General features: G+C 32.2%; 1 long non-coding RNA gene across 2 annotated transcripts in view; it reads left to right on the forward strand.

The window, feature by feature from the left end:
* Positions 1-14,039, forward strand: part of LOC127721718 (uncharacterized) — a 72,188-nt gene that overhangs the window by 15,194 nt on the left and 42,955 nt on the right. The window lies entirely within an intron of this gene.

Consider the following 14,039-nt stretch of genomic DNA (forward strand, 5'->3'; position numbering starts at 1 on the left):
TTATGACATATAAGTTAAGAAAAAATCTAATTTATATTTTCTGATTATAATTTTCCGGCATCTTTTCATAATCTAATCTAAAATATACTGCTATTGAAAATGTTGAAACAAAGGTTATCAATATCATATGTTTTAAGCAACATAAAAACAAATCATATCTAATGTCAAATTCCTTAATATTCAATATGTCTCGATAACAATGCAATTTTCCACTTTTAGTTCCTGTTTCACGTAAACGGGAAAGAAATATTTACTTTTAGAAAATGAATCAAACTAATTTTTAACCGTCAAACATGTTACTTTACTTGCAGCTTCCTGATTATTTCTTGCTTCTGCAAATGAAAAATAAATAATCATAACGCACTTATCGCAACAATAGTTAACAGTGACAGTATTGCAGACCTTTTCGGAAATAATCTTGAAGGTAATATTTATTGTTTCATGTAGATTGTAGGACAAACATGTCATGTTTCAAGGCGAAAGGTAATTTACCGACTTGTTTTGTAGATTTCTGTATCGTTTGGTTATTGTTTGAATGACATTTTCCTGACAAATCCTGTAATATATTTTAAGATTGCGACGGAAACCAGACCTTTTCTTTTGCGGATACATATACAGTATTAAGAAGTGAACATCAAGAACCCCACTAAAATCTGAGTGATGATCCCATTTGCACCGAAAGAGCTAACGATGTTCCTCCCCATATGACACCCGTACACTTGTGTTCTCTTGAATCTCAATGCATCCAAAACAGACGCCCCGTTTTTTCCTCTCAACTCATTTAATAAAGCATAAATGAGATGTTTACTTTTCGACATATTTCATCTATATATATGCATTCTTAATCGAATGTTAACATTTCGTTTTGATGTCGTCAGGATTTGATTTTATCGTATATTTCGTTTTGATGTCGTTTAACTGTTATTTAATCGTATTTTAAACTTCCGTTTTGATGTCGTGATCGTATGTTAAACTTTCCTCTGATGTCGTTAGGCTGTTATTTAAACGTATGCTTAACTTTCGTTTTGCAGGGGTATGTCAAAGAGCGTATCGTCCTTTTCCTAAAAGACCTTGTTGATAAATATTCTGTGTCAACTTCACAAATAATACACGATGGTCTTGAAGTATAGATTCTAGATACCGACGTTGTTTATCATCTTAATAACGTTTTATAGTATTCTTTTATTCGTCTTTTTAAATATTACTTTTACTGTTTAGTCTAGAGTTGGTGGTATCCATTTGATGTGACTCAGTACTTGTACATCCGTGATCCCGTCATTGTGTTATTGTGGTAAATTTCTTATTCTTGTCTTTCATTTTTGCTTATGTGCTTTGTCTTTATGCCTTTGTGTTTCTTTGTTGCATATTTGTTTATTTTTTATAGTGATTAAGATTATATATAACACAATGTTGACTGTTGTACCCCTATTTTGACATTTTTACTGTTTGTTTTGTTTACACATCGTTGTCAATATAATCGAATTTTAAGCAACTGTCATACAAGTGAGAGGTTTAGCTAGCTATAAAACCAGGTTTAATTCACAATTTTCTACATAAGAAAATGCCTGTACCAAGTCAGGAATATGACAGTTGTTGCTTATTCGTTTGATGTGTTTGAGCTTTTGATTTTGCCATTTGATTAGGGACTTTCCGTTTTGAATTATCCTCGGAGTTCGGTATTTTTCTGATTCTACTTTTTTTTATGTCGTTAGGCTGATGTTAACCTAATATTCAGTATTAAGCTGTATACATCAAGAATCCCACTAAAATCTGGAAATGATCCCATGTGCACCAAAAGGGCTAGCGATCTTTCCCCTATCTAACAGCCGTAAACTTGCGTTCTCTTTAATCAAAATGCATTCAAAACAGACACCCGTTGTTTCCTCTCAATGCGTCCCATTTAATCGTATGTTAAACTTTACTCTTGATGTCGTAAGCCTGTTGTTTAATCAAAATATTACAGACAACTGATAAAAACAACATCGTCATTAATGTTCAAAATATATATCGACGTGAAATCATTATATCGTTAACTGATTGGCTGACGTTATAGGATGTCATATACCTGTATACCTCGAACTCAACAAATTGTACCAAACTTACGTAAGGAGTTATAATATATAAAGATTCTTCTGCAATGCATATTTTTGTTATTGGTATAACAACGAGAGTTCGATATCATAGAAGGAGAACTAAAGTGGTAAGAAAAAACGACTTATTGAAATCGTTTTACGACACTTAGTCTTTGAAATGAAGTCATATTATCTATGCCGTTATTATTTCGATTTCAAAAAAAGTAGTAGAATTCCAAATTAGTATATCAGAGAAAAAACAAAAAAGAAAGTTAGTGTGTGACTGCTAATTCACACTTTAAATTATATCTTGGAATACATTTGCATTTGAATATCATTCAAACGAGAATGGTAGAGAAATTCTAACAACAAAACAACACAACTTTAACCACGTACATGTAACTTGTGTACATCCAAAGCATTTTCTGCATTCACCAGGAACGTTCGAAGGTAAATATTTAAAAGCAAAGGATATATGCGTACCGATACTAGTGACGAACTATGACCAAACGGGGCCTTACAAAAATAACCAAAATCCATCTAATGTCAACTTTGTCTGATAAAGTAGGAATTTTAGTTCCTTAATAATTTAGAGATGTATAAGCGAGCTAGTCAACACAAGTCTGTTATAAATCATGTTAGTACCGAAGCACTGACTAGTGAGCTGGTGATAACAACTATATATATATATATATAAATGTATATAAATGAGGATGGTAGTGGCGTTTTCTGTTTAATATTCAATTCAATAAGCAAATCAAGGCTGCTATGTGTTTGAAAGATCACCACTTCTGTCGCATAGGCAATTCCAACAGAACATCATGTATATATAAGTGACATAATTATTTTATAAAGCATTCTCTTCTTATGCATTTTTTATTGTACGTAAACAAAATATATATTATAAAAAAAAACCTACTTACATTTTTCAATCATAAATTTCCTGCGTCGTTTCATAAAGGTTATCTAATCTAAAGTATACTGCTGTTGAAAATGTTGAAAAAAGGTTATTCATATCATATTTTTGAGTAAAAGTAAAATAAATTCATGTCTAATGTCAAATTCCTCAATATCAATTGTCATGATAACAATGCCATTTTCTACTTTTTAGTTCCTGTTTGACGTTAAGGGAAAAGAAATAGTTATTTCAGAAAACCAGGCAAACTTATTTGTAAACGACAAACAGGTTACTTTACTTGCAACTTCCTGATTATTTCGTGCTTCTGGAAATGAAAAATGAAAACAGTAACACATGTATCGCAACAATAATTAACAGAAAACTATTGTAGACCTTTTCGGAAAATTATCTTGAAGATAATATTCATTTTATGTAAATTGTAGGATACATATTCCATGTTTCAAATTACACCCGACGCGGTTTACTGGGTTGACCTTTAGCAGGAACGCTCAAAGGTAAATATTTGAAAGCAAATGATATGTAAGTACCGATACTAGTGAATAACTATATGACCAAACGCGACCTAAAAAATAGCCAAATTCAACTAATGACCTCTTTTCTGAGGGTGTAGGAACCCTAGTTTCTTAATAATTCAAGAATTTATATGCGGAAAATTCATAAACTGTTTGTTATAAATCATGTCAGTACCGTAGCGCTAACAACTGATCTGATGATAAATACATATATAGATGTGGCTGGGTATTGCGTTTTATGTTTAATATCCAGTTCAATATGCATGTCAATGCTGATATGTCTAGGAGCTCCACTTCTGTCGCACAGGTAATTCCAATAGAGCTACATGTATATAAAGGACATGATAATCTTATAAAGTATGTCTCTTCTAATGTAGTTTGTACAGGCTGGATACAAACTCTTCGATCATAAAACCTTCTCCGATAAGGATGTTGAATGCTTCACTGAGAAGCCACTAGTCTGTATTTCCGTAATAAAGACGGTCAACATTATATGAATAGTCATGATCTGTGAACTCCAAGCAGTTACAACCTGAACAAAATTTTGTAAATTTGATTCCCCAGTCAATGACAAATGAACTTTACAAACCTCCAAAAAGAAAAATGTCTGCACAAAATTTAAACGATTACTGAATGCTCATTAAAAATTCACAGGAGCTCATAAAGAAAAAGCATTAGAGTGAGTACATAGTTCATACCTTTTAAAAATGTAAATTTTCGAAAAACGTTTATTTTATTGGTATAAGTTTAGTCTGTATTGTTTGCTAGCCTAAAATCCTATACACGTGCTTAAACCAAACACGAAATTTCAATTGAATTGGTGTCCCACATTCAGAGTGTTTCAAACAAATCTTTCTATCTACACATCCGGAAATGTGCGTAATCCGATATCTTTGGCTTTTTATACTTAATATAATAATAGGCTGGGTACATGAAAAAGGTTGTCTTCACTTCTTCAACCTGTAATTAAACAATTCAACAATTATAAAAGGGGATTAATATGGCTGTGCAGGATGTATAAATTCGCAAAAAAGACCGGAAAGGTAATTTATGGTGAATGCAATCAATCACTTGCTTAATATAAGAAAACCATCGTTATTTGAGTGTGTCTGTAAAAATGAAAACAACACGTTATAAATTACATACATCCAAAGCGCTCTTGTGGATTTACATTCATCAGGAACTCTCAAAGTACATAGCTAAACGTCAATGATGTATAAGAAACGAATCAGTTGGAAAGCAATATAACCAAACAGGACCTAACAGAATAGCCCAATCCATTTTAGTTTTACTTTGCTTGAGGGAGTTGAAATCTTTATTTCTAACAACTTTAAAATTAAGAATGTTTATTGATATACTTCTATTTAAACTGTTCAAAGAACAACAAAACATCTACGCAATGTATGCTGAAATCATTAGTGTTGCAATACAGTTTGAGTTGAAGTAATGAATAAACATCGTAAAAAAACAACAGTGTGGAGCTCCATTTTCTTCGATGACGGCTGTTACAGTAAAATAAAAAAAAATTGTTAAAAATGTATGCATAAATAAAAAAAGTTTTGATCATGGGAGAAATATCGACTCTCAATTATACGTGTATGCTCTCATAAAATGGAAATGTGATTGACGGAAAAAAAAATTAGTGCATCAGCCATTGTTTTTTTTTAAGATAGTTGAATCCCATATTTTATAACACACGCTTAGTGTCAGTCATTCTATAAAGTAATGATATAAAAACTTTAGTTGTAACAAATTGAAAAAAAAACACAAAACAGCGACGAAACAGTATAGAAATATTGCAGCTTTTTCAACCTCCCTCTTGTATAACAGCTGTTTATAATTCCGTATAATTGACAAAATTGGGTAAACAACCCTAACATACATAATAGGTTAATGTGACAATACTTGGGATCCAGCAGTCAAAACTTAATACAACACGAGTGACTACGAAGTTGTTAAAAAAATCTATGAACAATAAAAAAAACCCATATGCTGGTAGATTTAATAAGGAGTACTAATTTATACATTAATGCCATTCATTCTCAAAGGTATGTTTTTGTCTAACGTTGTATTTGTTTCCTCTATAGCAACCGTCTCTAGACCGTGCAGTTTTGTTCTGATCAAACATATATAACAGTTTCTAAAGCTGACGGGCTATGATTTGAATTGAATACTATCTAGGACAACATCAATTCATAAATTATGGTTTCTTTTTAGAAATGATTATGCAGCGAATTCTATGCAAAGCAGCAAAAAAGGAAAATATTTCCAAAATGTGCTTCAAAGCAACTAAACATTTTGGTTGCACATACAATGAACTCATTCAAAGAAAAACAAAATCTTATTGTTTGAAAGACAGGCTGAAAAGTCTATACAACTTATCTTTCGAGGAAGCTACTACTGATCTACAATGTCAAATTAATAATATATTAGATGACATTGATGAGAAAATGAAACCGAACTTCTGTATAGAAGAATTTACAGTAGGCAAATCGTTTGTACGACAACGGCTTACGAGAAAAGGATATGTTGATTTCGATGACCTTGACCCACACACATGGAAACTCGCCAATGGTGTAAATGGAAGGTGGAAGAAATACTACAACATTTTTAACTATGATGGTCTAGTTGTTCTTTGTGTGACACCAAGAACTGTTATTTCAGCCAATCAAATGCACGTAGAACCCCAGGATTACGCACTTGCTTTAGAACAACGCCTAATTCAAAACTTTTGCTTTATCGAAAAAGATTTTCGACTAGGAAATAAATCTTTCGACACAGGTTCTAAAGCACGTGATCCATATGCTGGTTTGGTATATGTCGCTTATAAATTGCAGAAATTGGGTAGTCCAAAACGGTTTTAACATATCATATATTACAGATTGATAATACTGCAATTCAATGTTCGCTTTTAACTGCATCTTGAATTATATTTAGAATTTTCATTAATTTTGTTTCCAGACTTTTAGAACTGATATATCAAAAGTTTTACATGTATGTCAGTAAAAGAAATTGCATCCTTATTTGGAAAACGGAAAAGTTCTTTACCCCCTACAATTAAGGAAATTAAATATTCGGGCTGATTTATTAAAGGTGTACAAAATTTGATAACAAAAATTCCATAATGACACTGTCTTTATTCAAAATCATTCTTACTCCCAAAAACAAAATACCACCAATTAGAAAATTCTCTCCAAAATTGTTTTATTTCTGTACATTCAAAAAACTTATGCTCTATAGTTTCTATCTCTTTACATCTGGCACATTCATTAGTTTCTGAAAGTTTCTATTTTTCAAAGGTGACATGTGTTGCTGTAATAACAAATCATCAAGTCAGGCGGTATAGCAAGTTTAATCGATAGAATGTCTACAAAAGTAACATTCAGGTTATATTTTTGGTAAATAGCGTCATAAGACAAAAGTTCGGCATTGTCATCCACAATATCAGTGATGAACCTTATGCTTTTCATGAACCAAGATCTGTAAAAAGGTACTCGTTCTGTCAACTTTGATAAAAGGATTGAACAAAATAAATTCTTTTCTCACATGAAAAGCATCTAACGGATTGAAAATCCCCTTGAAACCTTTCCAACCAGATAACACTTCTTTATAAAAAAAATAGGTGCTTTTAAATTTAAAAACTCAAATTCACATATGCTTATAAATAAAACCTGTAAATCAAAAAGAGGGAAGAATGCTTTGGAAACATGTTTCTGACAGAAATCTTTTTACCCACATAATACGAAAGGATAACAGCTGTAATTCAAAATTTGGGGATTTCAGTCCACCCTCACTAGGACACTTTTGAAAAACTTTCGATGTAACTTTCGGAGTACCACCATTCCGTAGAAAACTGTTAATTTCACGTTGTATTTTAATTACATAAGATTTTGGTAGATGAGTAGATGAAATGACATAAATAAGCTTCGATATTGCAAGTGATTTAAAAATTACAATTTTATCGATCAAGGAAAGCTTTCTGATCTTCCACATCTTAATTATTGATTCCCTTTTTTGTATGTATGTATCGAAATTAGAAATAACCATTTCTTCAAAAACATTAAATTTTTAAACCTAAGGTTTTAAAACCATCTGTCCATTTATTGGGAATGGAACCTTCCTTGTTAAATTTATTTCTTCCAATCCATGTTGCTTCCGTTTTAGGAAAAAATAACTTTTAACCATAGAAACTTCTCAAAATCGTTAGAGGAATCCAATAATATTTGCGCAAAAAAAACATCTTTCAGAAAACAAGTGGTGTCATCAGCCAACTGTGATATTTTTATCTCAGTGGTCCCAATTTTTATACCAGATATCTGATTGTTCTAACGAATACTTATTGCCAGCAGTTCCACGGCAAAAATAAATAAAAAAGAGACAAAGGACACCCTTGTCTAACACCTCTCTTCATTGTGAATGTAATATAACTAAATCCATTATCAACGACAAGACTAGATATATTTGAATATAAAGTTAAGACCCATTTCCGGAACTTGTTGCCAAAAAAAAACCAAACCAATGCTTTTTGAATAAATTTCCATTCTAGCGTATCGCACGCCTTTTCAAAATCGACTAGTAATATAAGACCTGGACTATTCTTTAATGTAGTAAATAATATAATATCAGCAATGAGTCGTAGATTTTCACCAATGTATCTACCAGCCACATATCCCGTCTGATCCGGATCTATAAGATTTGGAAGAAATAATTTCATTCTTTCCGCAATAACTTTGGCTAATAGTTTGTAATCAAAATAATGTTAAGAGAGAAAGTGGACCTCAGTTCGACAAGATAGTTCTGTCTTTAGCTTTCCTTGGGATAAAAGTCAAAATACCCCGTCTTTGGTCTTTGGAGAGGGTTCCAGTCTCGAAGGAATATTCATAGCTTTCTAGAAACATATTGTTTTATGTCAATCCAGAAGAAATTGTGAATCTCAGCAGTTAGCCCGACTGTACCAGGGCTTTTGTTATTTTTAAATGTTTTCAAAACTTTAACTCACTCAGATTCAGAAATATCTGCATCACATATATCTGTTTCCACATCTGTAAGCTTAGGAATAAAGTTCAAATTAAAAAAAAAATCAGAATCACCCGAATATGTATCAGAGTCTTCGTTTGATGAGTATAGTTTTTCATAGAAATTTCTCTCTTCGTTTAGAACTTTTTCTTGTGACATAATTTCAATGTCGTTTACAACTAATTTGTTGATACATGTATTTTTATAATTGCGTTTAATCTAATGACAAGAAATATTTTGAATTTCTTTCATTGCCTTCGCTGTGCTTGGCATGTGATCGTATAATAGCCCCCTTGTTTGATTATTTACTATTTGCTCTAAATCCTCTTTAATAATATCTAATTCAAACAAAAGTGTATTTATATCTTTATCTAAATATATACGAGAGAGAGTTTCCTGAATTTCGTCTTGTCGTTTTTTTTTAAATTAGACTCTCTTTCTTGTAATTTTATGTTTTTATACTTGAAATATTTGACGGTTGCACCTCTAATTTCATTTTCTTATGGTATCCCATTTCATATTTTATTTACTAAATTATGATATTTATCATCACATTCTGATAACGTATTGTTGACTATTTCCACATAATCTTTGTCTGTCAGTAGACCCGAGTTGAATTTCTAGCTACCGGGACCTCTCTCACTAAAGTTTCCGGCGAACAGTGTCAATTTAATAAGACTTTGATCTTTTTTTATAAATGGGACAATGGATAATTTGTTCACACTGCTTGAAAAGAAATTCGATATCAATCAAAAATCTAAGCAACATTGTATACGAGGGCTTCTTTGACGCCAGGTGTATAATTTAGAAATGTCATCAAAATATCACATAACTCAAATTCTTTTATAAAATCTTCTAATTTTCTCGTATATTTGGCTGGTGCATTATATTTTGAACCACCCATTTTGTCTTAAAATGGATTTAGTATCGTAATAAAATCTCCGCCCAAAACAAGATTTTGATCTAACTTTTCGTTTACTAAAATCTTGATTTTTTCAATATATTCAATTTGTTCAGTTCCAAAATTTTTGGTGGGCGCATAATAATTTACGATGACAAAAACAAAATCTGTGTTATCAATTTCAACAGTTAGAATGAAATACCTTCCGTTTTCATCTGCTATTTTTTCCTTTAATTTATAGTCTGTTGAGCTGTAAAACAAAATATCAACACCTCTAGAATTAGCTTCCCCGAGCGAAAAATAAATATCTCCACCCCATTGCCTTTTCCTTATACTTTCATAGGATTCAATACTGTGTGTTTCTTGTAAGCAAATTATGTCGCTTTGAGATTTTTTTCAGCCAAAGAAACATGGATTTACGTTTAAAACCGTTCCCAAAGACATTTACATTGAGAGAAGTTAAATTGAAACAATAATTGGCCATTATCTAGTTTTGGCTTTACAGTTTTATAAATTTCATATGTAATACACTTAACGTAGTTGAATATTATATAACTCTGTTCGGTCTGCCTGACCAAAACTATATGTATAATATTAATGTTTAATCTTCATTGTACATTCTCATTAAACAGTTATGTAATGGCAAATATGTATCTACTTTAAATAGAAGTGTGGATTGCAATCATTATCACAGGAATTATAAATAGATAGTTTTTTGCATATACGGTTGGATTTATATAGATGTGCAATGTGTGCAAAACGTACAAAATTGCACTAGTTATTGTCAATGAAGTGATATGCATATATTTGATCACCAACATTTGATGTGGAAAGTAGTTGTACTTCCCATAAAAGAAACTGAGGAGGATTCATTTTATAGAATACTAGATGCATACATGTTTATTATCTTCGTTGACTTCTAGTTTGTTCAAATACACATAGGACCCCAAGATTACGCACTTGCGTCAGAACAACGCTTGGTTCAAAACTTTGGTTTATTCAAAAAGATTTTCGTCTAGGAAATAAATATTTCGACACAGGTTCTAAAGCCCGTGACCAATATGCAGGTTTGGTATATGTCGCTTATAAGTTGCAGAAATTATTCAGTCAAAAATAGTTTTAAATCACCATATATTACAGATTGATAATTCTCTGATGATTGGTCGACATTCATAAAGAAAGATCTCACGGAGCACCTTCATCTATTTAGATTGACAACAATACTACATATGCAAAGTATGTAATTCTATGTGCGTTTTTAATTGCATTTTGAATTATATTTTAAATTTTCATTAATTTTGTTTTCAGACTTGACTTTTAGGACTGATATGTCAAAACTTTTACATTAATGTCCGTCAAAGACATTACATCCTTATTTGGAAAACAGAAAAGTTCTTTACCCCCTACAATTAAGGAAATTAAATAATAGGGCTGATTTATATAACCGTTATTGTCCTAAAAAGACGAATTGTAGTATATCTTTTTAATGTTTGTCTTTTATCCTGAAATGTATTATCTATAGAGAGAAACTCTAAACAGCAAAAATTATAATCAAGAGACTTTCTACAATAATGTCAAACAAAACTGAAATAATCAGACGACCTTCTATTGGAGTTATAATAGATAGATATACACTTTGAATTGCAAAATTAAGCAGCAAAACACGATCTATAATCAAGTCAAATAAATCAGAGGGACAGAAAATCAATTGTTAAAACGTCACGTACAGATGACACAACATAGAAAACTAAAGTCTAAGCAACACGAATAAAACGTCATGTACAACAGTGAGTGACAATGGCTCTTTAGAGTCTCTTTTTTTATATTTCATACCAATAAAATTATACACGAGTCAGGTGTGTTGTAGTTACACAATATCTGCCTTTAATAACAAGTGACTATACTGGGCTTCAATTATGACCCCATAGCACAGTAGAATCAACATGAAAATAGTACATTTGATGTTAAATAGGGCATAGTTTTCATTTTCTCTACGTCATTAGTACATATAACATATCGTTGTCAAATTCTAATAAGATACGGGTTTCTCTTATTTTTCTCCTTTTCTATTTTCGTGCTTTTGGAACAGCAGTTGTCAGTAGAAAAAGCTTAGCTTGCATAAACTGTCGTCTTTTTTTTCTAAATTGAAACCAATGATTTCGCAATCGGCTAACTCGTCTGCTATATTGTTTGATACACGTGTACCTCAACAGGGAAAATCAGTGTATTTTACGCACTATGTTAGGATTAAATTGAAAGTGTGCCCCTTATGTTTGAGAAGTTTACTAGGTTGGGTATAAGGAATAGGTGCCCTTTAGGGTTGTGGTCAGAACTCAGTAAAAAAAACTAATTTGACAAAGAGGTGACAAGGTAAAGTAAAACGGACAACATATTATCAAACTGCAAACGCCCAACAGTCAACGATAGAAGTTAGAACAGAGGTTGACTAAGATCATCTGAAACAGCACATACTGTTGAAAGATTCACATGGTCTGTGCTAGGAGATAAGACAGAAGAAGGAAGATGTTAAAAAGTACAATACAAAATTCTGAACGGAAATACAAAAAGGAAGGTTACTATAATCCTATCTTAAGAACACAAACGAGTTATGTTTGCGATGCAAATTTTATGCTGACTCTATACATAGTAATACTGTATGTTTGCAGACTTAGCATACATCAAAAGTTTTTTTTTATAAAATATATCGTTTTGTTTTCATTTTCTCTGTTTGAATGATAGGTGTAGAAGAGAGGTGAAAGATACCAAAGGTAGATTCAAACTCATAAGTCGACAATAAACTGACAACGCCAGGGCTATAAATAAAAAAAGACAAACAGATAAACAGATAAACAACAGTACACATAGCATAGAAAACCAAAGACTTAACTACACGAACCATAATAAAAATTGAGGTGATCTCAGGTTCCTCAAGAAGGGAAAGTAGATCATGGCCCACATGTTGCTCATATTCGTACAAACCCGGTGATAAGTCTCATTTGGAAGGTCACATTCGGAGAAAAGTGGACGGGATTATAGTTACGACAGTTGGAACATCTGCGTTGTCATCCATGAAACGTTTATTCCATGACAGTCAACCAACTGGTGATGGCGTACTTAAATTTACTAATTTTACGAAACTTCACCGTTTTGCCCTCTTAGTGTAATAGCTTCCTTGTGAGCAGCAATCCTCTATACAAAAAAAATGATTAGAAATACTAGCACTGGAATACCGTATCCGTTTGGAGATAAATAATCCGTACGCAGTTGCTGCTGACATGTTGCTACAAAGAAACGGAAAGTTTACTACTGGGAAGCTGAAAACATATCTTTTGTCATAAAAAAAATTGTTTTCAACAGACCACCATTGTCATTGAGTCACCCTGTCACATTGTTTTAAATGGGTTTGTCGGAAAATATACTTAAAAGTTGGTATCGTGGTTGAAACTTTTTAATAGATTGGTTAACTGTTGTTGCATGTTGTTGTCCCAACCGGAAACGGGCGAGACGTTCTTTGACATACCCCTGGTTTCATCAGCTTTCTGCTCAGACACTGGTGAGGTTTTACAAAGTCTGATTAGGAGCTGCAAGCTCTTGAATACCGAATAAATTGGGAAATGTATATCCCATAAGCAGGTGAAGTTGGTATATTGCTACTAAGGTGAGGGAAATTGATAATTTCAAAATTAATATCGTCTCGTTTGTCTTAGATTCTGGTAATGAGATGACTGTGCATGTCGAATTCGAGGTATAAATCTAAAAATGAGGCAAAGGAAGTCATGTCTGGTGTTTCTTTAATTTTCTAAATCTGACGGATGTATTAATAGAACCCAATCATAAAAGTTAAGAATGTTAATGGAAAGCATATCATCAATGCATCTGAATGTGAAATTAAATAACCTGGCTTCTTTGATCTGCTTGATTTCGACAAACCCAACCAAAACTGCAGGTGGTCTTAGGTGCTCGAAAAGGGTAAGGAGATCCTGCTCTACATGTGGCACTCGTCGTGTTGCTCATGTTATTACAAACCCGGTAATAATCTTAAGTTTAATTCAGTAGGTCGCGTTCAGGAAATGTTTACGGGATTGTAGTACGACATAAGAAACATATCCGTTGTCATCTGTGATTATGGCCTTTTGTTTAAAAAATTGTTTTTATGAAAAAATGTATTCGTCAAAAGCGCATGTTTTGATTTGGTGTTATAAGGGACCAGCCAATAAAATATTTTCTGGTTATGCAATCAATAATAAATGCCGCTATTAGCTGGAGAGAGGGGTGCAACAATAATTAGGCGGAATGCTTATAATTTCTTTGCATCTTATATGACCACATTAAAACCACAAACATGCAGCTTTGGAAATTATGTATATCGAGGGAAATATATTGGTATTTTGTTCAATGAGGTGAAATTGTGATGTACATTTACTGTTTTTTTTAATGATTTATCTTATTGTATTTCAATGTATTTCATACAAGGTAAATATACGTTTCACTTAACGCACTTTATTTTATCAACATTTTATTTTATCAAGTGCTGTCTGATTTGTTAGGCATTTACACGTAAATCGTCTTATAGCTATATTCTGACAAAATCGTCACTGTTTGTATACGTGGATTTAAGT

The sequence above is a fragment of the Mytilus californianus genome, unplaced genomic scaffold, assembly GCF_021869535.1.
Source record: "Mytilus californianus isolate M0D057914Y unplaced genomic scaffold, xbMytCali1.0.p SCAF_12, whole genome shotgun sequence".
NCBI lineage: Eukaryota > Metazoa > Mollusca > Bivalvia > Mytilida > Mytilidae > Mytilus > Mytilus californianus.